The sequence below is a fragment of the Bubalus kerabau genome, chromosome 9 (genome assembly GCF_029407905.1).
Source record: "Bubalus kerabau isolate K-KA32 ecotype Philippines breed swamp buffalo chromosome 9, PCC_UOA_SB_1v2, whole genome shotgun sequence".
NCBI classification, from domain to species: Eukaryota; Metazoa; Chordata; class Mammalia; order Artiodactyla; family Bovidae; genus Bubalus; species Bubalus kerabau.
Genome location: NC_073632.1, coordinates 58,701,979 through 58,726,774, shown reverse-complemented (window position 1 = coordinate 58,726,774; position 24,796 = coordinate 58,701,979). Strand labels below are relative to the sequence as shown.

Genomic DNA, 24,796 nt, shown 5'->3' with positions numbered 1-24,796 from the left:
AGCCTGGTGTCTGCAGTCCATGTGGTCGCAGAGTCAGGCACGACTTAGTGACTGAACAACAAAAACAATATGGCAAAAGCTCCCAGAAGAAGCATTTAAATAATAAACTATGAAAAAATACTAGCAATGGTGTACCAAGTCACTGATAGCCATGACATATAAAGAGCTATTACAAAGTAACATGAAAAAGAGGAACATCAACAGAAAAGAATATGAACAGGCAAGTAGATATTCAACTCCATCAATAAGCAAACAAATGCAAAATTAAAACAGTAAAAGTACCTGTCATCCATAAAAATCATAAAATGTAAAAAATGATATCATTTTAGCAGTGATTGTTTCAGAACAATTCTTCACAGGTCTCTCACATTTCTGCATATCTCATAAGCAGGGACACTGATAATCTCTGTTCCAGACTATCCTTTCAAAGGTCTTTATACAGCGAACATTGTTAGCAGATAGAGAAGTCTCCCTCTGGAGTAGAGGGCAGATCTTTTTTTTACCATCCAGCATAATAAAGATAATGTCTCTCTCTAGGGTAAAGGTTAGGCAGACTTGCTTGCAGCCTATTATGAACAGTCAGGTTCCCTAAACTCAGGGTTTCACTCCTATAATGTAATCTACTGCATATGCTTGAACTACCTGGCCCTCATCACATCACCCTGTGGAAATCAGGGTTCGAGGAAGTGACAGAAGAAAAGAATGGTAGAAGGACATGTGCTCACCTCCTCCTGGGAAAGCACTGGAACCACAACTAACTGCTGAACAACTAGCAACAGAAAGATGCTGAAACTGACCCAAAAAAGATACCCCACATTAAAAGACAAAGAAGAGTCAATGAGACGGCAGAAGGGGTGCAATTAGGATAAAATCAAATCCCATACCCGCCAGGTGGCTGACCCACAAACTGGAGAACAATTAAACCGCAGAAGTTCTCCCACTACTGTGAAGGTTCTGAGTCCCACATCAGGATTCCCAGCCTGCAGGTCCAGCAAAGCCACTAGGAATCCCCAAGGAATCTGACTTTGAAGGCCAGTGGGATTTGACTGCAGGACTTCCATGGAACTGGGGGAAACAGAGACTCCACTCTTGGAAGGTACACACAAAATCTTGTGCACAGCAGGACGCAGGGGGAAGAAGCTGTAACCCCACAGGAGACTGAACCAAGCCTACCTATGGTGTTGGAGGGTCTCCTGCCGAGGTGTGGGGTGGCAGTGGTTCACCTCAAGGACAAGGGGACTGGCAGCAGCAGTTCTAGGAAGTACCAACTGGTGTGAGCTCTCTTGGAGGCTACCGTAAGCTGGACCATAGAGTCTGTAGGCTCCAGGGCTGGGTCCTTAGGCCAAACAACTAACAGAGAGGGATCACAGCCCCACCCAGCAGCAGACAAGCAGATTAAAGTTTTACTGAGCAAGGCCCTAACCACCAGAGCAAGAACCAGTTCTTTACACTGCCAGTCCCTCCCATCAGGAAGCTTGCACAACCATTTTAGATAGCCTCTTGAGGCTTAGTATCATCAAAACAGACAACCCAATCAAAAAATGGGCAAAAGATCTAAACAGACATTTTGCCAAAGGAGACACACAGGTGGCCTTAAAGGCACATGAAAAAATATTCAGCATCACTAATTATTAGAGAAAAGGAAATCAAAACTGCACTGAGTTATCACCTCACACCAGTCAAAATGGTCATCATCAAAAAATCCATAAACAATAAATGCTGGAGAGGGTGTGGAGAAAAGGGGACCCTCCTACACTGTTGGTGGGAATGTAAATTGGTACTGCCACTAAGGAGAACAGTATGCTGCTGCTGCTGCTAAGTCACTTCAGTCGTGTCCGACTCTGTGCGACCCCATAGACGGCAGCCCACCAGGCTCCCCCGTCCCTGGGATTCTCCAGGCAAGAACACTGGAGTGGTTGCCATTTCCTTCTCCAATGCATGAAAGTGAAAAGTGAAAGTGAAGTTGCTCAGTCGTGTCCGACCCTTAGCGACCCCATGGACTGCAGCCTACAGGCTCCTCCGTCCATGGGATTTTCCAGGCAAGAGTACTGGAGTGGGGTGCCATTGCTTTCTCCAGGAGAATAGTATGGAGGTTCCTCAAAAATCTAAAAATAAAGCTACTATATCACCCTGGAATCCCACTCCTGGGCACATGAAAGTGAAGTGAAAGTGTTGGTCACTTCAGTCATGTCCAACTCTTTGTGATCCCATGGACTGAAGCCCGCCAGATTCCTCTGTCCATGGGATTCTCCAGGCAAGAATACTGGAATGGGTTGCCATTCCCTTCTCCAAGGGATCTTCCCAACCCAGGCATAGCACCCAGGTCTCCCGCACTGCAGACAGACTCTTTACCATCTGAGCCACCAGGGAAATGATATATCCAGAGAAAAACACGGTCTGAAAGGATACACGCACCTCAACGTTCACTGCAGTACTGTGTACAATAGCCAAGACATGGAAGGAACCTAAATGTCCATCGACAGAGGAATGGATACAGAAGATGTGGTAAATACATACAGTGGAATATTACTCAGCCATTAAAAATACAGAAATAATGCCATTTGTGGCATCATGGATGGACCTAGAGATTGTGAAGTCAGACAGAGAAGGAGAAATATCATAGGACATTTTTTATATGCAAAATATAAAAAGAAATATTTGTTGTTGTTTAGTCACTGAGTTATGTCCAACTCTTTTGAAACCCTATGGACTGGGACCCCATGGACTGTAGCCCTCCAGGCTCCTCTGTCCACGGGATTTCCCAGAATCCTGGAGTGGGCTGCCACTTCCTTCTCCAGGGGATCTTCTGTACCCAGGGATCAAACCCACATCGCCTACATTGCAGGCAGATTCTTTACCACTGAGCTATCAGGGAAGCCTCAAAAAATACACAAATGAACTTATTTACAAAACAGATACAATTCACAGACTTAGAGAATGAATTTATGGTTGCTGAGGGAAGGGATAGTTAGGGAGTTTGGGACTGACATGTACATACTGCTATATTTAAAATGGATAACCAAGAAAGACTTTAGCAACTAAAAAACAATAAGAACTGTATAGCAAAGGAAATTCTCTCAATGTTATGTGGCAGCCTGGATGGAAGGGGAGTTTAGGGGAGAATGGATACATGTATATATATGAATGAGTTCCTTTGCTGTCTACCTGAAACTACAACAAAATTGTTAATCTGCTGTACTCCAATATAAAATAAAAAGTTTAAATAATTATTTAAACTTTCTAAAGTTTAGATAAAATTATCTAAACTTATCTAATTTAAATAATTATTAGTTTAAATAATTATCTCTGGCTACTGTTATTGCTGGCTCCTGTCTTCTACCAGCATCCATGAAACTGTGAGCTTGCAAATAGGGTAAAATTCAATCCTGACAATTCCCGGCAATGATACAGCAACAGCAGGCAACATTTTCAGAAACTGTATAAACTGACTCTGACAACAACCTTTTGAAGAGAAATATGGAATGATCTATCATAATTTAAAACATATGTAACTTTTTATTTTTTAAAAAAGGTATATAACTTTTGACCCAGCAATACCATGTCTAAGCATTCACACTAAGGAACTAAATAAATATGCAAATATATACACACAGTAGGAATCCGTGAGGCTTTGTTTCTAATAGAAAGAAATTCAGAATAGCCTAAATATCACCAAGGGATTAGTTAAATTTTAGGTTATTCCTACAATGAAATATCAAAAAGACTTTTAAAAGATAATGTTATACGCATCAACATAGAAAGATGTTCATCAATTATTACTAACTGGAAGTTACTTAACATTATATATAGTATACTGCTAGTTATGAAACGCACGTAGACTTACACACATGTATTTTTAATGTCTGGAAGGAAAAGAGAACAAATGATTAAAAGTGACGATCTCTGGGGAATGGGGTTACTAAAGAGATGGACACACAACATTTTTACTTTCTCCTTTGGCTAGTTCTGTATTACTTCTCTAAAAGAATGTATGCATTTATTTTATGATCTAATAACACTTCTAAGTATCTATTATAACAACACTTGAAAATTCATTATATATAAGTTGTTCAATCATAAAAAAAAAAAAAATGGACATGGGCAGTCCCAGGGATCACGTCTACAGGCATTTATCCCTTGTGAGTGAGTGAAAGTCGCTGGGTTGCATCCAACTCTTTGGGACTCTATAGTCCATGGAATTCTCCAGACCAAAATACTGGAGATGGTAGCCTTTCCCTTCTCCAGGGAATCTTCGGATCTTCCCAACCCAGGGATTGAACCCATGTCTCCCGCATTACAGGCACATTCTTTACCAGCTAAGCCACAAGAGAAGCCCCAAAATACTGAAGTGGGTAGCCTATCCCTTCTCCAGTGGATCTTTCTGACCCAGGAATTGAACTGGGGTCTCCTGCATTGCAGGCGGATTCTTTACCAACTGAGCTATCAATCTCCAGCACTGCACGTGGATTTTTCACCAACAGAGCTATCAGGGAAACCCAATTTACCCCTTAGGGCTACTGAAACCAGCTACAGAACATCCTGAGTCCTAACTGAAGAGGAGAGACACACTCACTAGTACACAATGCAAAGTCAAAAGACACCCAGATTTTGAATCAAGCTGCTTTTCTAGGTATAATTCTGAGGAGCAACTCTAACAGGGCAAGTTCTAACTTAGCAAGAGAAGGGATTTATTTAACAATGGTTAATAATTCAACTGACCATGAGAAAGGCAAGCTAAAAAATAATTTCAAGAGGCAAGACACCTTAAGGAAGGGGTGGGGTAGAGAGGAAGGGGTAAAAAGGGAGTCAAGTTACCCTCTCTAAATGGGTTCATTTCAAAAATATTTAGAGATGTCTACAAATGCCAGGCACTGTTTGAAGCACTAGACATTAAAACACATTATAAAACTAAAGTAATAAGAGCAGCATGGTATCAGCACAGGAAGCCAGAGATTGCTAAACATTAATCAGTAAAAGTTTCAAGAATATACTAGAATTAGGGCCTCAGATAAAAACAATCTTTGCTATCAGTAGGGGAAAATGGAATTCTACAATTGCTGATGGAGACAATGGCTAACAACTACGAGAGAAAAAGGGGTGCTTTATTTCCTTGCTTATATTAAATATAATTGAGGTAAAGACTTAAATATGAAGAATGCTTGGTTGCTAAGTCATGTCCAACTCTTTGCAACCCCATGGATTAGCCCACCAGGCTTCTCTTTCCATGGGATTTTCCAGGCAAGAATACTGGAGTGGGTTGCCATTTCCTTCTCCAGGGGATCCTCCCATCCCAGGGATCAAACCTGCATCTCCGGTATCTCCTGCATTGGCAGGCAGATACTTTACCACTGAGCCACCTGGGAAGCCCAAATATGAAGACTAAGCCTATTAAAAGTACTAGAAGAAAATAAAGGAGTATATTTATATACAATTCATGTAGCAAAACACCATTCTTAAGAGGATACCAGAGTTAGACACATGAAGTTAAAACTGATTACATTCATCACAGCAAAAGTTAAAGAGGATGCGGCAATGAAACTAACACAGTTAAGAAATAAGACGGAGTTTTCCCTTTACTGGCCATGGTTAGAAGTAAAAGATAAATAGCAACATTTTAAGATGCCTCATACACAGGCCTATAATTGCATTACTGGATCATGGGTGCAGGTAAAAAGGATATAACTATCTTATACTGATTTGATCTCTCTGATTTTTACGTCCATAATAAAAGGGAAGAGTATGAAAATGCAGGGCCCAAAATCTGCTTTTGGGGGATTTTGGGGGTAGTAGTAAAAAGGGAGTAAGAGGGAAGAAAAGAAATTGTACTCTGAAAGGAAATGCGGAAAGAAGGATCCAATTCAATGAACAAGTAGAGTGTCTACTATGGGGTGATGCACAGTACCACTGCTGCTGCTGCTGCTGCTAAGTCGCTTCAGTCGTGTCCGACTCTGTGCGACCCCATAGACGGCAGCCCACCAGGCTCCTCCGTCCCTGGGATTCTTCAGGCAAGAACACTGGAGTGGGTTGCCATTTCCTTCTCCAATGCATGAAAGTGAAAGGTGAAAGTGAAGTCACTCAGTCATGTCTGACTCTTAGCGACCCCATGGACTGCTCCTCCGTCCATGGGATTTTCCAAGCAAGAATTCTGGAGTGGGGTGCCATTGCCTTCTCCGCACAGTTCCACTAGAAAGAGTAAATATAACTGTCCCTTTCCCCCAAGAGCTTAGTATCTAATAAAGGGGAAGCCTTGGTGTCTCAGGAAAATCTAATCGCCACTAGAGAAGCCTTGGTGTCTCAGGAAAATCTCCCTCTACTCAGCCAACAGGTACAGTATGTAATACAGGACAACACAAGCATGAAGTGAGCTTTAAGGGAGGGAAATGTACTTATATTCTGAACTTAAGACACCAGAGAGTGCATGCCAAGAAGCAGTAAAGGCAGACTGTGTCCTCTAATACATCAAAGCAAACAAGATCCCCGCACTTTGTGAGTCCTCCAAGGCATAAAGCCAGACGTCCCCTCAACTACCTGATCACAGGTTTATAGCATCTTGACTTTCTAATTACTTGTATATTTTAACTAGTGACTAAATGAGAGGCTTTGTGGCAACGAGTATTTGGGAAACTATGAAGGGAATCCAAAACCGCTCCCACTGCAAACAGGCTGACAAGGAGGCCAAGTGAATGCTCACCATCTCATTGCATTCTAATCATAGCTCTAAACACAGAAACAGGGCTGCTGCCGGGCATCTCGTGGCAGTCCTGAATTAAGACACGGGCCTGACTAGGCGAAAACCATCGGGTGCCAAAGAGAAATCAAAGTAGCACGCGCAGGAGCAACAAGTACACAGGCGGGAGGGTGGCCAACCCGGGGTTGCAGGGTCAGCGCTACCTGCCAACCCCGCAGCGTAAACAACCCTGCGCCGCCCGCATTGGGCGACGCCTCACGCCTAGCAGACAGCCGTGCAGAGAAGCGGCGCCAGAGGCAAGTTAGATGCTTGCAGGGTCCCCAGCAAGCCCAGCAAACGCAAGCTGGCGGGGGGGGGGGGGGGCGGTGCGGAAAGCCGGAGCGGGGACCTCTGCCGGGCGCCCGGGCTCCCCAAAGAGCGCCTCCGCCCGGGCCCGGCCCAGCCCCAGCGCCGAAAGAAGACGGAGACCCCCAGGAGGGAGAAGTAAAGGAAGGGCCGTACCCTGTAGGGTCCGGGAGAGGCGCGCGCCGTGGGCTTCACCAGCGACCAGACGGCGCGGGAAGGCCGGGGCGCGGGGGCGGCTCCCAGGCTCCCGCGCTGCGGCGGGACCGCGGCGAGCCCGGCCCAGGGCGACCCGGAAGGAAGACGCTCGGGCCGCGCTGAGGGGCGGAGCCAGGGACGGGGCGGGGCCACGTCGGCGTCTGGACCGCCCCTTCCCAGGCCGAGGGGAGGAGCTTCCTACTGCCGTCCTGGCCTGAGTGGTACCCTACGAATTGCCAGTTACTCCTCAAGGGGCAGTGGTTGCACATGTGCTGTGGAAAGAATCTCTTCCTCTAATCGGCCTGCCATCAGTAATGTAGTAGAGCTAGGGCTTCTTCAGTCTCGAGTTGTTGGGTCAGAGGATGCACAAGGATTATGGGTGTTAATGTTCTCAGAAGAAAAGGGGAACAAAAGTAATAGGTGCTCTAAAGGGATACTTCACCAAGTTTGTATAACTCTTCTGTCCCAGATACAAATCCTTTCTGCAGGCTCATCTCCCTCCCAACATTCCGAAGCCCATGATTATTACCTCTGCTGAAGAAGATGCTCTCATGGTCTCCCTTAATCATTTTAATGTATTTTCAATAGATACAATATTACCCTTTTTTTAGTTAGCATATTTATCTTGCATATTGCATGGTTTCCATTAAGATGAAAAAATATTTAATAATGAAGAAAAGTAAAACTACACATTACTTGCTATCTAATTACTCCTAAAGAGGCAAAATAATAAGTATATTTATTCTTAAATTATATACCTGAACAGAACTAATATATGATGTACAGTATAAATTGTATACAAAACTGGAAAATTTTTAAATAAATTGAAGTTTAATCCCCATTCTACCCTCAACTCTCCTTGAGTGTAGCCAGCACCTAGTGACTTGCTTCCAAAGAATATAGAAAGGAGAGAAAAGTAGCTATACTGTGGAGAAAGCTGGGTAACACTATCTTGGTTAGATGGAAGTTAACACCATTAGCGATAAGCCAAGTTGGTAGCATGTACCTTGACACGGTGTGATGAAAAGGGTACTTCATCTCTGTGATAGTCTTCCTCAAAACCCATAAACCCTGTCTGACCTTGAGAAAGCATCAGGAAGTCCAGGTATCCTAATAAAAAACCTGAACAAAATGTCAAATTTTTTTTCATGGGGAAAAAAAAACTGAGAAATCTTCACAGACCAGAGCTCTCTGCCTTAGAAAACAGGGCCACTACATGTAACATGGTATTTTTGATCCTGGAACATGGAAAGAACATTAGTGGGAAAACTAATTGTAGTAGAGTAATGAATGAATTTTAGTTTAGTTAATAGTGATATACCAGTGTTAGTTTCTTAGTTGTAACAAACATACTATTTAACATACAATATTAACAATAAAGGGAAAATGGATGAGTGGTATAAGGGAACTCTCTGTACCATCACTGGAACTTTTCTGTAAATCTAGATCTATTCTAAAATAAAGAGTGGATTGCAAATAATAAATTAATTACAAGTAAATGAAACTGACCCTTTTATGGTTGCCAGTGAGACTTGAGTTGATGTCCATGAAGTACTCAGACTCAGTCTTCCTAAAACAGGTTCTCATTTAATTTCTAAATAAACTTTTCATTGAAGTATTAAAATATATTCAGAAAAGGCACAAAATATAAGTGAAGAGTTTAATAAAAAGTGAGCATACACATATATTCACCACTCAGATAAAAAAATTAATTACTAGCACTCAGAACCCTATCACTACTGTTTATACTTCCTCAGAGGTAACTATTATCCTGACTTCTAATACCAGAGAGGCATTTTGCTAACTTTTGCCTTTATATAGTTAGGTTCATACATGATACACTCTTCTGAATCTGGCTTCTTTCTCTCAACATTAGATTTGGGAGAGTTATTTATGTTGTTAAGTGTGGTAGTTTATTGTTGCCCAAATATGCCTTAATTTATTTACCTATTCTACTCGTGATCAACATTGAGTTGTTTTTAGTTTTGATTATTAGAAGTGATGATACCATGAAATTCTTACTCATATCTTTCAGTGCCTATCTTCTGCATGCCCTCCCATACCTTTCTCTTTTTTTTTGGTGAGTAAGAAATGTAGTAGTTGGTGCTGTTGTTTCATGCAGTATTTTGGTTTAGTTTTGTTTCTAAAGGCATTTGAAGTCCTGCTTGGAGTGTATATAAGGTTATATTCAAAGAAAGGAAAAGACTAGGGCAAAGTTCCATTTCTGTGAGTAAATGGAATTTTGATCATCATTGTTCAATCTGTTCTCCCTCCAACCTTCTCATCTCATGGGCCATGCCATTGTATGCTTTGTCTGCTGGGCAGAAGAGCCAAGTGAGGCCAAGGCAAAGGGTGATACTTATCAGTTCGTGATGGCGCTGATTTGATAGATGAACTAATGCATGGTTATTAAATGGACTGTTGTTTGCAACTGAATAGCGTCCCACGCCATAACAGTGCTATTACAAATAAAGAAAGTCCCAACAAAGCTTAATTGTGCTTAAAGTCACCAGCTCAGCAAGCTGGTTATGATCTATTCTATGTTAGCTTCAAAAGTTACAATGTTCTACTCAGATGGGAAGGCGGGCAAAGAAGCAGCAGGTTCAAAACTCTTCTTTGTCTCTAACTCTTGAAGCACTCACCATCATAACCTCTATTTTCAAGCGATTTTTCTTCATCTTAGAAAGAAATGTCTACCAGTTGTAATAAGCTTTCATGGCAAGGAGTAAGCGTGGCAATGAGATAATATACCAGAGAGGCAGAGATCTCATTCATCATTCTTCCCAAGGGACCCAAAATGTCATCACAGGCAGATGAAGAGAAAACCCTTAGGTTTTCTGTTACTGGTTCCTAAACAAGCTCTTCTGTCAAGACCTCTCAGAAAATGCAATCCTATACATTTCTTACATAACTCAGCCAAAATAATTTACCCCTCTGTGAAATTTTAAGTTAACTAGTTTGTTGGAAAATGACTTTCACTCAGTAATATTAGTCCAAGGTTTTTAATATGCAGCTGGTGAAAGAGCATGTAGATGTGGTCTCTCCGTGTACTTTTTTTAACTTCTTACAATCTAGTAAAAAGCTTCAATTTAACATTAATGTGTCACAAAATTAGTCTAGATATAGCCACAGCCATTAAAAAGAAAATACGAATTTTAAGCAAGAAGCCCCAAAGTCATGTCTAAATCCCTTTTTTACAGATAAGGAAACTGGGACTCAGAGAGGTTAGGTGACTTCCCCAAATCAAAGTGTCAGAACTGTCCGTGAAACCTACTTCTGTGACTTTAAATCCAGAGTCTTTTTTGTTTAATGATAACACGTTATTATTTTATGATTTAACAAAACCTTTACTAATCATGCTTCTATCTTACTATCATAATCTTGAAGGAGCTGAATACAATAGAAAGAAAATTGAACTTGGGAGTAGGAAGACCTGTCTATCCTGCTCCTCTATGTAAGTAACTCTGTGATCTTGGGTAAGCTACAACTTATCTGAGCTTGTCCTCGGGTCTATGAAATATGCCTAACTCACAGGCAGTGGAGAGGTTTAAAAGAAATCATACATGTGAAAGCACTTTGTGAATTATAAAGTAGTATGCAAATATATGAATATTATTAATATTTAGTAAAATGTGTTGAAGATCAGAAATTGAGCCTGAATAGAACCTTCAAATTCACAAAATGTCAGAATAGAACCTTCAAATTCACTCTAGTCTAACCCTTCCCATTGTCATCAGAAGAGAGAAAAGCCTAGAAAAAGTGAATGATTCAAAGGCTTATGGTAAATTTCTGGCAAAGCCAGGACTTGAATATAAGTCTCCTAACTTACATGCATTGGAGAAGGAAATGGCAACCCACTCCAGGGTTCTTGCCTGGAGAATCCCAGGGATGGGAGAGCCTGGTTGGCTTCCATCTATGGGATTGCACAGAGTCAGACACTACTAAAGCAAAGCAGCAGCAGCAACTTACAACTGCTAATGTCTTTGATAGTGAAGTGAAAGCTGCTCAGTCGTGCCCAACTCTTTGTGACCCCATGGACTGTAGCCTGCCAGGCCCCTCTGTCCATGAAATTCTCCAGACGAGAATACTGGAGTGGGTAGCCATTCCCTTCTCCAGGGGATCTTCCCAACCCAGGGACCGAATCCAGGTCTCCCACATCACAGGCAGATTCTTTACCATCTGAGCAACAAGGGAAGCCCAATAATAAGTGAATACTAATTACAAACCAGTAACATGGCTTAAAATAACCAGATAAACCTTTAGACAATTTACATAGGCCTAGAAGGGATATCTTGAAATACTTGAAAAAAATATTTTAGGGGACTTCCCTAAGGTCTAATGACATGCAACGTGGCATCTAAGCCTGCACACCACAACTAGAGAAAGTCACAGCAAAGACTCAATGCAGCCCCCCAAAAAAATTTTTTTAATGTTTTCACGTGTACTGTTCTTTCTTCTGTAGCTTGGATCATTTACTTAAAATTTTAAGTGTTAATAAAAGATTGTCAGTGGTGGAGAATAAAAGAGAAACTCCACCTGGAAGCAGTGGACAAAATAGATCTCTTCCTGAGGTAACTTCACAGCTATGGTTCTGTGATAGATGGAACACACAGCTTGAAAATGAAGATTGTGGTCAGGACCTCCACTGAGCCCAAATGAAGCTACAATATCTCTCCTTCCAACTTATTCCTGTTTTAAGTGGAGATGTTTTTGAAAGAGTCCATGTGTGTCTGCATTAGGCAGATCCCTGTGGTCTATACACAGGGTGACATAGTAATCAATAGAAAAAAATCAGTTTCTCTGCCATACTGATAAAGCAAAAGTAACGTGTGACTTTCTGAAGTTTCAGTAGTAATGTTCCATACAATTCAAAGTTTTTAATCCTCAGTAGAAGACTTGTCCTCAGTAGAAGACTTGGGGGGACTGAACTATCCAGATAAACACTCAGTATTCATTTATTTATTTGTGCCCTGGCACAAGTGTGAATATCCTGGCCCCCCTGTAACTTAATGTGTGTATTTATTTAAAAGAAAAATATGAAAAAATTTTTTTCTAGGTTATATCCATTGGCACATAAAGAAGTATATCCTATTTTTACCAATGATTCTTAAATATTTTCCCCATCAAGTTAATATAAATAATGTCATCTATATAGTGAGTACACATGCCCCAAGAATAATTTATTCTGCATAATTTAAAACAAAATATTTATAATTGATGAATCTTTATTATAAAGCTTCTCCCAAACTCAGTACCCTTTGACGATGCATTTCTTTCATCCAGCAGTATCTCTCACCTCTTTGCTCTGCTTAGTTGCTCAGTCATGTCCAACTCTTTGCAACCCTATGGACTGTAGACCCCAGGCTCCTCTGCCCATGGAGATTCGCCAGGCAAGAATACTGGAATACGTTGCAATGGCCTCTTCCAGGGGATCTTCCCAACCCAGGGATCGAACCCAGGTCTCCTGCACTGCAGGCAGATTCTTTACCATCTGAGCCAGCTAGGAAGCCCATTTGTCTATGATGTAAAAAAACAGAGGCAACAGATTATGTTTCTTTTTTGGATAGTGTGTAAAGGGACAAACATTGTCTGACAAGAAGCTCCCTAAAAGTGCATTTTTAAGTATCCTTCTTTATGATGCTATAACTGTTTGGGATTTTTTTACTAGAATCCTCAGTACCTTATGGGGAAAAATTCCTCCATGTCAAAGAAATATAGGAGAACAAATTTAAAAAATAGCTTTCCTTCTTTCTCTTTCTTCTGATTATAAATTGTAGAAGTTTTCCAAGTTTTGAGGAGAAATTGTCTTTCCTCTTTAAAGGGTTTCTCAAAATGTTACCAAGGATAAAGTTCCCTATTATACACTATCCTTTTGCTATTTTTTTTGTTTGTTTATCATTTCACCCTTTAATGGTGAGAGATCTGATTGCTTTAGAGTAGGGGGTCTTTCCTCAAATCAAATAACTCACAAAGCAAGTCATTAAAAGAAGAGGTGAAAAGCCAGGATGATCTGCTGGCAGCGGTCCCCCTTCCGCCTGCCTCTTGGCCTCCTGCCCCCTGAGAATGCCTGAGGCTGCCAGGACAGCACAAACATCTTGGAGATGGGCCAAGCAAGATTTAACAATGGTCAGCGGGATCGATCTGTTATGGAACCAAGCACTTTATTTACTATTTCCTAAGTAGATTGCTATTCATATAGTGTTGGACTATTTTGTAGGATGAGAGGTCTTGAGCTAATTTCATATTTTGATGTCCTCTTTCCCTAATAATGAATATTTTTTCATAGTCTTTAGTGCAGCAAGAAAACAAACTTAATGCAATCACTCAAAAGTACCTCCTTAGGGAAACAACACAAGTATTTGAAATTCAAAAGAGTGGGTTTTTAAGCTACTTTTTGTGAAGGTCATATTTTGAGGATGGGAGGGGCCATTTGAGGAGAAGGACAATATCAGTATTTATTCTCTCACTAATAAGCATTTATGTTCATTTAGACTGAGAGTTGGACCTCACATAGAAATTGTGTTTGGTGGTTTATTCTATTTCAGTTCTGTCTGTGCCTCTTACTGTAAGTAGGAATTTAAGTAGGCATTCTTTTCAGGGAATGCTTGACAAATACCATTTGTAGTAAAAATAATAGTAAAAGTCATATATGCCAGTACTTCCCAAACTTCAATGAGCATCTGAATCTCCTGGAAATCATATTAAAGTATAGATTCTGATTTTGGGTGGATCCTGAGTTCTGAACTTGTAACAAGCTCCCAGGCAATGTGGATGCTACTGAGCCTTGACTTACACTTTGAAGAGAATGCCTTAGGCCATTTCACTTGCGAATATTGTATCTGAATGATGAGGATTTTGGCAAGACCAAGTACCAATATTACAGAGCAGTATCTCAACTTTGACTGAAGTCTTAAACAAGGTATTGAATGGATAGAATCTTGTTAAACACGTGTGTGACTCCTTTAGATGGTTTTAAATTTCTTTGGGAATAGGCCAAGTAGCGGTGGCTCGGTGTTAAAGAATCTGCCTACAATGCAGGGGCTGCAGGTTCGATCACTAGGTCAGGAAGACCCCCTGAAGAAGGAGATGTCAACCCTCTCCAGTATTCTTGCCTGGAGAATCCCATGGACAGAGGAGCCTGGTGGGCTACAGTCCATGGGGTCACAAAAGAATCGAGACATGACTTAACAACTAAACAATAACAACCAAGTCCAGATTCTATTTTCATTTTCCTTAAAGAGTCAATGCAAGAGAAAAATCTATAAGTGATGCCACAAGTGGGCATCCCTACAGTCTCAGAACACTGTCACTGATCCATCTTGCAAGGTAACTGAGGAAGCCAGCAGCCAGTATTAGCAGAGTTTTGTAGATACAATTCTGGCATGGGCCAAGACTGAATGAGCTGGAAGAGTTTAGCTTTCTATGTGTCAAAGTTCTCAACCAGTAATGTCAGTCTCTAGGGGCTGTTCTGCTCTGGCCTGCTTTTGTTTTCACCAAGTCCAAGTGCAGCACAGAAATGAGAGCAGAAGAAAAAGATTTGTTATTCACAGCAACAGCTCGAAGCCCAGAAAGCTTCAGGGTAAATCTGAGCAAGATCTTGCTGTGACTTTGTGACCAAAGACTTACTGGTCTCATATCATTAGTGGGCTCTGGCATTTTATCAAACCTGTGATATTGACCAACTACCAGTAATTGCTGATTTATGGGCAAAGTTTTCTCTGTCTTATTTCCTTCAGGATTCTAATATACCTTCATCTTCTGGAAATGGGTTGAATCAAGTCAGTTCATGTTCTCTGTGAGCTTTGCTGTTGACATATCTAAACAGAGCACATCTTGCTGTTTTACCTGTTGCTGTTGAGATGACCTTGTAGCACTTTATGTTCCTTAAGCTATCCCTTTAAGAGAACCACCACACTTTCACGCATTCAGGGAGGGCAGTTAACAGACTAGAGCATTGGGGAAATAAATTTTCTTGTTCTATAATTGTCAAAACCTCTTTACTTAAGCAGGATACAATAATGATAGAACTAGAAGGATTTATAAAGAGCATCTAATCCAGGCTGACAAACGAGTTTCCCTTCCAGTGTCACAGGACAGAGGAGTGAGGGCAGATATGCCTTTTATTTTCCAATCCAGATCTAGTATCAACCCTAACTTCTTTTTTTAAATTTATTTTTATTTGGAGGCTAATTGCTTTACAATGTTGTATTGGTTTCTCCCATACAACAGCGTGACCCTAACTTTTGAGTTTTTCTATTTTTTCCTTCTTTCTTTCTCTCACTCTCTCTTTTTTTTTTATTTCTCTTTCCAGATACAAATACTAACCAGGCCTCAAAGTAACATCTGAGGAAGGATTGGAGACATACCGCGAGCCTGGGACAACTCTGCAATTTCATCTCCCCTTCACACTTTCTCTACCCTTTATCGCATGACTGACCAGCATCTGGGGCTCCCCAGAACCACATACATGGCAACCTTCATCCTCCAGCATTTTTAAAGGGGTCTGTACTATAACTGGGTGCTTTATGCCTGATTCCATGATCACAAATGTTCATGTTACAGCAGTCCTTGAATCATACTATGGAATGCTTATGACCAAGTCACAGCTCACAGTAGTTGGATACATAGATACATCTCTGGTTTCCATTTATATCCTTTTCCAGAATCAAGGCTTCAAAACTGCTGTCAGGTGGCCCCTTCCCTTTTCACACTTCCTCATTCGTTGCCTATAGCACTGGGAGGGAGGCAGAGGTTGGTGACAGCATCATTTGAGACCTTATAATATCCTGGAAGCATCCACGTGTAGAAATATATTTTGTCCTGTTTACTTCTGACTTCAGGAGAGCGTTAATTGCAGCCAAGACGTCTAGAGCTGATTTTGATCTCTCTCTGGCACTATGACCTTGGCTAAGTTACTTCACCTTTTTGATATTTTGTCAAGTGTGGATAATGGCATCTGCTCTTAAATGTGGTTAATCAAAGATATGCAAAAGAACTTCACTCTCTCCACAGGAAAGTTTCTAGTCTATATAAACACAAGGAATTATTAAGATACTGATATTTTCAGGCTGAGTTAAGTGTGATTGAATTTTGCACCATTAAATGTGCATGTTCAGTGATTTTGTTATTGGTGGGCTGATTCTTGGTATGTTAATGAGGACCTATGTATAGTTTTCTTGATTAACTCATGGCTCAGGACTTGTTACTTCAAGCACCAAACAAGATTCAGTTTTTTGAGACATTGCATCCAATATCTCAATTATTCATCTTAGGAATTAGTATAAAATTAGCACAGATCCCTGTTCATATGGAAATAGATGGGTATGTTAATTGAAATGCTGTAGCTGGAAAAAATTTTGCATAATGAAAGGATTGATATTAATATCTTTGAATGGAAGATGTATATATATTGTTAGTAAGAACAATTCATTCATGTGTACTGGTTCTAAGCAATTATTTTATGTAGTTTATCTCACTTCCAAAATAGAAGCTATTCAATATATCTAGCAAATATTTTGAAATAGAAATATGCTAATAACACTTTTTAACTTAAAGTTAAATTATGTTAAAACATAGAAAATTTTTTCTTGCTTCTTCTTATCATATTTTCTATCACCTTCCATGTTCAAATTTTCACATTTAGCTGCTGTAAGGGTTTATTAATTCTTGATCAGAACCAAATAATTAGAGTACACTTCTACCAACTATCCAAACTAAACACTAGGTGTGCGTAATAATTTGCCATCACTAAAATTCCTTGTTTCTCCCAGGTAAGTCCTTTGAATTCATTTCTGAAATTAAATCCAAAGGTAAGCCCCAACAGTAAGAACAATAATTTACAGAAATGTGAAGGAAATGAGACACTGATTTATATCATATGTAAATATATATATATATTTATACTTATGTACACATACACATATATACCAAACTCAAGTCAAGGACAGATCCTTGACTTGAGTTTGGTATATATGTGTATGACAGATAAGTTTTAAATTTCTGAAGCTTATTATAATATATAAGAAATACATGCATATCATATAAACTTTATTACAATATGATAACCTTATATTATTTCACTGTTCCTTGTCATTTAGAAATTTAACTCAGAAATTTAATTCAACAAGTTTGTATTGAGGATCTCTTATGTGAAAGGCATTCTGCTAAATGCAAAGGAAATAAACACTAACAGAGACTCACTTTCTAGTCAAGGACATAATCCATGTGTACAGATATCTTAATCACAAGAAGAAGATTTTAAAGTATTATACTTTTTTTTTAACAAAATTCTGAGGGAGCATAAAGTTGGATAAGATGAAACCAAGCATGGCTACTTGAGCTGGTCAGCTTTCCAGGTGGCTCAGCAGTAAAGAAATGGTCTGCAAAGCAGGAGCTGTGGGTTCAGTCCCTGGGTCAGGAGAATCCCCTGGAGAAGGAAATGGCTCCCCGTTCCAGTATTCTTGCCTGGAGAATTCCATGGACAGAGGAGTCTTGTGAAGTCCATGAGGTCACAAAAGAGTTGGACATGACTTAGTGAATAAACAACAAGTTTTTAACGGAGATAAAAAGATAGGTACAATTCTGGGGATTCCCTAATAGCTCAGCTGGTAAAGAATCCACCTGCAATGCTGGAGACCTGGGTTCGATCCCTGGGTTGGGAAGATCCCCTGGAGAAGGGAAAGGCTACCCACTCCAGTATTCTGGCCTGGAGAATTCCATGGACTGTATAGTCTATAGGGTCGCAAAGATTCAGACATGACTGAGCGACTTTCACTCATTCACTCATTCATAATTCTGGAATTTCCAGGCAAAGGCAAGGACATGAAGAAAAGCCTGCAGAGGAATAAAGAGGCAGGAAGAATTTTGGCACTGGTGATGGGAGAGAGCTGCCAAGAGAAGCAAAATATCTCCAATCCTTTTTTTAACCTTTTTGTTTACAGCATATTGTGATCATTTTACCTCCTTTTTATCCATGATGTGAAAATGTTTTTGAACACAGATTAGTATGTGAAGAAATTCCAAAGCAGGAGTGATTTTCTAGAAAACACATACACAATAATTTCAGATCTTCAAATGGCCCAAGATGACTGAGGTTGGCATTAACTGACATTGTCAGGGTTGACTGGGAGCCTAAGAAGTGCCCAAGAGGGAAGAAGAATCATCTGGCAATACTGAGCTGGCAGCCAACTGATAAGCTTAGAGCACAGGGAAGATGGCAAGGGGGTCACAGGTGGGCCCTGGGGTGACGGGCTGTCAACTGAGACTGCCAGTCCTGGCCCAGGTACCACTTCATAGTCCAGTGCAACCCGGTAGTAAATGAGAGTAGGAGCTGGGGATAAGAGCATTGAGCAAATAGTCCTCAAATGAAGGGATTTCTTCAACTATTTCTAAGTTAAAATTCTGAGACAAGGATCCCTAAACATACTATTTACTTATTTGTACAAAGGGCCTATTTCAGTTACTGTGATTATACAACAAATTACTCCAATATTTGATGGAGAAAAACAACAGTTAATCATGCTCACAGATTCTGTGGGTTGGGCTTTTGGACAGAGTATAGTGGAGTCAGCTTGCCTGTGTCCTATACTTTCTGGGTCTCAGTTGAAAGACTTCAAAGCTGAGGGCTGAAATCTTTTGGAGGCTCATTTGCTCACATGTCATGCAGTTAACACTGTCAACTGGGGCTGGAGTTCCTCTCCACTTGGGCTTCTCCATGTGGTCTCTTAGCCAAAAAAAGCTAGTCTGACTTCATTACAATATGGTGGCAGAGTTCAAAGGGCAAGCATCCTACGGGAGAGAGTCAAATGGAGATTATATCCTTTCTATTCCCTGGTTTTGGAAGTTATATAGCATCAGTTCTATCATATACTATTTGCAGAGGTAGTTAACAAGTTCCTGCCCAAAATTATGACCAGAAAACAGAGATCCTATCTCTTGGAGGGAAGAATGGCAAAGTTCTGAAGGGCATATTTGAACCAGAAATTTTACCATAGTCATATCAGGAAGATCTGCCCCTAAGCCTTGGAGAGATCATAGAACCAACCTATCCTGCATGCTTTGTTTCTGCCTTTCTCTGACCCTTTCCTACACCCCTTATAGCTATTGCAGTTTCTAGAATATACAGAGGGGCAGAGGACTTAATAGAAAACTGGAGTCTGCTTGCATGGGTGTGTGCTCAGTCGCAACAGTGGTGTTCTATTCTTCGCGATCCAATGGGCCATAGCTCTCCAGGCTCCTCTGTCCATGGGATTCTCCAGGCAAGAATACTGGAATGGGTTGCCATGCCCTCCTCCAAGGGATCTTCCCAACCCAGGGATCAAATCTGCATCTCCTGCATTGCAGGTGGATTCTTTACACTGAGCCACTGGGGAAGCCCTGACTCTGCTTAAGGGAATTATTAATAAAATTGATTATGAGTTTTCAAAACCCAAGCTCAATATAGGTTAGTATTTCTGGTGCATGGAAGAGGAAAATGTATTTAGAGAGATGGTTTGGGATAAATCACTGAGGATTTTAAATGCCATGCTGAGTATTTAGGTTTTCTGATGGACTCAGGACTTTGTTTCATGGCATTGGAGAAATGGCTGCATATTTTTGATCAAGAAAGCAACATAACCATTCAGAAAAATGACTCAGAATGAAAGCCCTGAGCAGAATGGATTAGAATGGCAAGAGATTGGAAATTGAGAAAAAGTAGTAGTTCTCTTAACTGACCCTTGTTAACTGAAACACCTCATTAAGCCCTGCTGTCAATGCTGCTTCTCAAATCTCTGGATGCTGAGGCCAGGAAGACATATTCTAACATGCCCTTGTATTCCTCCTCCTCCTTCCAGATAAGTTGCCTGCTGACCAAGAGTCAGGATGTTTGCTACTAAATGTGTGTGAACTTTAATTGCTATTGCATTATTTAATTAAATACTTTAAGACAAAATTAACCGAGTGCAAAATGAAAGAGAGTGGTTGTTTCTGTGAAAACAAAACTACCTACTTTGGGAAAGATCACTGCAGATGGTGATTGCAGCCATGAAATTAAAATACACTTACTCCTTGGAAGGAAAGTTATGACCTACCTAGATAACATATTCAAAAGCAGAGACATTACTTTGCCAACAAAGGTCCATCTAGTCAAGGCTATGATTTTTCCAGTGGTCATGTATGGATGTAAGAGTTGGACTGTGAAGAAAGCTGAGCACCGAAGAATTGATGCTTTTGAATTGTGGTGTTGGAGAAGACTCTTGAGAGTCCCTTGGACTGCAAGGAGATCCAAGCAGTCCATTCTGAAGGAGATCAGCCCTGGGATTTCTTTGGAAGGAATGATGCTAAAGCTGAAACTCCAGTACTTTGGCCACCTCATGTGAAGAGTTGACTCATTGGAAAAGACTCTGATGCTGGGAGGGATTGGGGGGCAGGAGGAGAAGGGGACAACAGAGGATGAGATGGCTGGATGGCATCACTGACTCGATGGACATGAGTTTGAGTGAACTCCGCGAGATGGACAGGGAGGCCCGGCGTGCTGCGATTCATGGGGTCGCAATGAGTCGGACACGACTGAGCGACTGAACTGAAGAGTGTAATAAACACTGTGGGATTAAGGGTGGCTGAGACAGGTAAAAGACTGGGCAGGGACCAGTGGAAATGAACATCAAGAAAGATTCTATAGTCAAGTTACTTTGTAAGAGTTTTCCACTTTCGGAGTACAGCATAGTAATCAAGCACCTACAGAGCTAAACTTAGTAAATCCAATTCCAATTCTACCATTTATTGTCTATGACTTTGGGTAATTTGCATAAACCTTTATGTGCCTCAGTTTCCTTATCTGTAAAATAGGGTTATAATAGTACCTACCTCATAAACTGCAGCAAGGATTGAGTTAAAAGGGTATAAAAAGATTCTGCTACATTGAAAGTGGTACAAAAAGACTTATTATTACTGTTATTAGTATTCACTATGGATATGGCTTCAAGAGGATAATAAAGAACAGCAATAAATGGATCAACAGTCAGGAAAATTTCATGGCTACATCAAAAGATGAATGAATGTAAATTTATAGGTCCTTAAGGTATATGAATGTTTGTATTTTTATAATTCCTTACTTAAACAGACTTAAAAACAACATTGACAAGCCATTGACCCAAACGATCTCAGGTAAAAGAGCATTTGATATCTGGAGGGCTCTTGCCAGGTGGCTGATGCTAGGGCCCTAGGGAAGAGGCCGAGAGAATGGAGAGTTAGGGACAGAGAGGAGACACTTAATGAGAGGGGACTCAAGAGGAGAGGGGGGAGTATGACTCAAAATTTTGAGCCCCAGCATTTGAAAATATATTCATCAGAACAGAGGACCTAATGTGGGAAGGGAGTGGAGAAATATTATATTTAAATATAACTGTTTTTAAATTTGGTATTTCCCAGGATTTGGTCCTGGGCCCTCTTCATTCTTCCACAAAACAGTCTTTAGGCAAACTCATCTCATACCTTTGGTTAGTGTATTCTGATCGTGCCAAAATTCATGATCCAACTCAAACCTCTCTGCTGAATTTTAGACTAGTTTTTACAGCTGGCTCCCACACATAGCTCTTCTTGAAGGTTCTGTAGAACATTCACTGAACATTCAATATGTGCAAAGTGATTTATTATCTTCCCACTAACATCTGTTCCTTTTCCAAATTACCTTAACAAATGATGCCATCATTTACCCAATCATTCAGGCCATGGGTGATCTGGAAACCAATCTAAAAATATCTCCTTTTACTCTACTCTTCACATTCAATTGGTCTTTAAGACTTGCCATTTCATCTTTTAAATATTGTTTGAATCTATCCCTTCTGCCTTCTAACTTACTTCATAACTCGTATCTCTGCCTTCATGTTTTCTTCCTTCTAATCGATGCCTCACATTGACAGAGTTATATTTATAAAATGCAATATGATCATTTACACTAATGGTTAAAACTTTTCAATGGCTCTCCATTGCCTATAAGGATCTAGCCCCAGATTTTTGTAGATGGTACATAACATACAGGACACATCATAATAAGCTCTCTGTCTCTCTCTCCAGATTCATCTCTACCCCTTGTACCCTATGATCAGTCATATAGAATTACCATGAAAATAACTCTACTGTCCAGAATTTCCTGTTCAAAAACTCTGCACAATGGAATTCTCAAGGCAGAAGATCTTACCCTGATCAACAAAAAGCACCTGTATTTTGATTCAAGGAAACTTTCAAGAAACAGAGAAAAGCAATCTCAATCCAAACTTTCTGAATTCATTTTAAGAACACTTACCTAGTGTAATTCCACAGAGAAAAATTCTCAAAAAGGGATATATGCAATATATATTTTATTCTAAATATTTGTTTTATGGAGTTATAAATATTTGCTTCTAATTACCTATATTTTGTAATTTCCTTGCCTTTACTTTTATGATGAACATTGTATAGTACGATTAGAGCCAGAGCTCTAATTCTTAACACTGTTCTCTACAGGACTTTATCTAAAGAATTTATCTAAAAATGACTTGACTCGTAACAATCATACAAGAAGCAATTATGCTGCCAGAAATGCCCCTACACAAAGATAGAAATGAAAAAGAGAACAGAAAGGATATTAAAAGAACTCCAAGAAAATGCTTTGCACATCTCTATAATAATAAAATCAGAAAGAAATGAACAGTAGTCTAAGAAAATATAAATTACCAAAATTGGCCCTTGACGAGGTAGAAAATCTAAATAAATCAATTTTCATGGAAAAAATAAAGTTGTCACAGAACTACTCCTCAAAAATGTGCAGGACGCAGATGGTTTTACAGATGAATTATTTCAAACTTTCCAGGAACAAATTTTTTCCATGTTATATAAACTGGTCCAGAACATAGATAAAGAAAGAAACTGTTTCTCTCCCTCATATGAAGTTAGCATCCATTCTAACAAGGAGAATACAAACTTCAAACCAACTGCCCTTAAAAGAACTGACACAAAACTCTTAAGTAAAAGATAAGCCTGTTTACTTTGAATATTTTTAAATGTTACAGAATGACCTAGCAAAGTTAATTTAAAAAATGCAAGGATAGTTCAATAGTAAAAAATGTATTAATAGATCAAAAGAGGAAAATCATATTATAGTCCTGTAATGAAAAAAGAGCATTTATTTTGATGCACTTAAACTAGGAAAATGCAGACAATCCATTTTTAGTGTAACGATCACCTACTCTTAAAATGGGTATGAAATGGTTAAACAATAAACCCCTGAGATGCCACAAGGTATCATAAACGCCATACATTTTGTGCAGAGCCTGTTTCAGTCCAATTCTGTCTACTCCCTCCCCCCAGAAATGTAGCATGAGATGTAAAGTGCTTCCCATGTAACTGCCCTGCACCAGAGTAGGTATAGACAGACCACAGGGAGGCAAGGCAGGGAGCAGAGAGCACTGCACAGGTATGAAAGCCCCACTCCTGGAAAAGCAGGCAGCCACAGCAGGCATTTCAAGGAATGATGTCAGGAAAAAATATAATTGATGAAACAACTGCTAATGCGAAGTCTATTCATTCTCTGGAACTGGCATCACAGATCTGGTGTAGAGAAGTGCTCATTCAACATAGATGACTGAAGACCTGATCAGTGGGGGAGAGAGGAAAAAAAGATTCAGTGATCCAGCTCAATATAAAAAGAGCATCCAAACTGGGGCAGGACAGACATATGTTACCTTCATCATACCTGGAACCACACTGGGGATGTGCTATAGTCTGGGATATTTATTTATAGCTGAGTTCATCATACAATTCGTAGGATGAAGGAAGAGGGAGGTACTTACTGATCATGCTACACAAGCCCATGAAGACTGCAGGGTCTGCAGTGTACTTTGCCCGCTTCTAAAAAAAAGTCTCCTGAACTGCTTTGTTTTGCTTTGTTTTTTTCTCCCTTTAAAAGCTGGGATGAGATGTGCTTCAAATTCATGTGAAAACAACCTTTCACGGTGGCCACTGCTAACTGGGGAAAAGACTGTATGTGAAGCAAAGACAGCCTTTGAGGGGGACCCATGAACCAGGCATTAAACTATAAGAGGTGATGAAAATTGTTTACATATGCAATAAATTTCAATGAAAAGATGATGCTTGAACTAAACATATGATTCAGTTCAGTTCAGTCACTCAGTCATGTCTGACTCTTTGTGACCCCATGGACTGCAGGGCTTCCCTGCAGGACACCAGGCTTCCCTGTCCATTACCAACTCCTGGAGCTTACTCAAATTCATGTCCATTGAGTAGGTGATGCCATCCAACCATCTCATCCTCTGTCCTCCCCTTCTCCTCCAGTCTTCAATCTTTCCCAGCATCAGGGTCTTTTCAAATGAGTCAGTTCTTTGCATCAGGTGTCCAAAGTATTGGAGTTTCAGCTTCAGCATCAGTTCTTCCAGTGAATATTCAGGACTGATTTCCTTTAGGATGGACTGGTTAGCAGTCCTGGCAGTCCAAGAGATTCTCAAAAGTCTTCTCCAACACAGTTCAAAAGCATCAATTCTTTGGCACTCAGCTTTCTTTATAGTCCAACTCTCACATCCATACATGACTACT

General features: G+C 40.3%; 1 protein-coding gene across 2 annotated transcripts in view; it reads right to left on the bottom strand.

The window, feature by feature from the left end:
* FBXL4 (F-box and leucine rich repeat protein 4) overlaps positions 1–7,360 on the bottom strand; it is a 74,423-nt gene extending 67,063 nt beyond the window's left edge. For both annotated transcript variants that reach the window (XM_055535422.1, XM_055535423.1), the window contains exon 1: positions 7,190–7,360. The gene's annotated coding sequence lies outside the window, so the exon portion shown is untranslated. The remainder of the gene's footprint in view (positions 1–7,189) is intronic.
* Between the last annotated feature and the right edge of the window lie 17,436 nt (positions 7,361–24,796).